The 1,134-nt window shown below is 46.6% G+C and overlaps 1 long non-coding RNA gene across 1 annotated transcript in view; it reads left to right on the top strand.

Moving 5' to 3' along the window:
* Window positions 1–243: 243 nt before the first annotated feature.
* LOC122545765 overlaps window positions 244–1,134 on the top strand; it is a 3,694-nt gene continuing 2,803 nt past the window's right edge. Inside the window, exons 1-2 of the long non-coding RNA XR_006310594.1 lie at window positions 244–441; window positions 567–657. This is a non-coding gene — a long non-coding RNA (uncharacterized LOC122545765). The remainder of the gene's footprint in view (window positions 442–566; window positions 658–1,134) is intronic.

A 1,134-nucleotide genomic window follows, 5' to 3' on the forward strand; every position in this document is an offset into this window, starting at 1 on the left:
ATAACACCCCGCACCGATCACTGAGACACTGCATTCGGTGTAACACCCAGCACCGATCACTGAGACACCACTCAGTATAACACCCAGAACCGATCTTTGGGACACTTAGTTTATAGTTTAACATCTAGACCTTTTTTTTATCTTCCTGTTTGTCTCTCCACTTCTAGGTTTTACAGGTTTTCATGTGGAAGTGTATTACCTGTTTGCTGCTTCGCTGTTTACACATGTCGGACTATTTTTACATCTGCCTGATGTGTGACTGCTCAGCTCCGTAACTGGCGTGAATCATGTTCTGTGTAACACAAGCTGATTGTGGGCTAAGTGATTTATTTAGAGTAGCGATCTGGGAATTCCTGCATGGTCCTCAGCCTGGCTGGGCTGACCAACAACGACGCTCGCTAACAAATAGATACTACCATTCGGTTTATAAATGAGTTTATGGTACTAGATGAAGATGTGGTCGACTTTGTAATAAAGTTGAAATTAGTGCAAACTTGAACAATATACCTGAGTCTTCAATGTGAAAGTCATAATAGTGTACTTCTTCCCTCTGTATTTCTGCACAGTGCCAGCACGTTTAACGTTGCCAAGCTTGAAGAGATGGAACGCTTGCTGAAGGAAGCCCAAGCAGAAAAGGCCTGGCTCATTGAAAGCAAAGTGAGTTCTTGGCTACTTCATTGATTTGCTGCAATTAGTCTGACAGTGACAGCATATCGGGCAGACTGACAGACAGACTGAACTCCTTTCACCTCATTGCCTTCTGTTTTTGAAACCTGTCAAAAGGCTGTGGTGAGTTTCCCAAACCCAGACTTGTTGAAGGGAAAGTGAGGTCTGCAGATGCTGGAGATCAGAGCTGGAAATGTGTTGCTGGAAAAGCGCAGCAGGTCAGGCAGCATCCAGGGAACAGGAGAATCGACGATTCGGGCATAAGCCCTTCTTCAGGAATGGGGAATGTTTGTCCAGCAGGCTAAGATAAAAGGTAGGGAGGAGGGACTTGGGGGAGGGGCGTCGGAAATGTGATAGGTGGAAAGAGGTCAAGGTGAGGGTGATAGGTCAGACGGGGGTGGGGGCGGAGAGGTCGGGAAGAAGATTGCAGGTTAGGAAGGCGGTGCTGAGTTCGATGGATTTGACTGA

The sequence above is a fragment of the Chiloscyllium plagiosum genome, unplaced genomic scaffold (assembly GCF_004010195.1).
Source record: "Chiloscyllium plagiosum isolate BGI_BamShark_2017 unplaced genomic scaffold, ASM401019v2 scaf_10016, whole genome shotgun sequence".
Lineage (NCBI taxonomy): Eukaryota > Metazoa > Chordata > Chondrichthyes > Orectolobiformes > Hemiscylliidae > Chiloscyllium > Chiloscyllium plagiosum.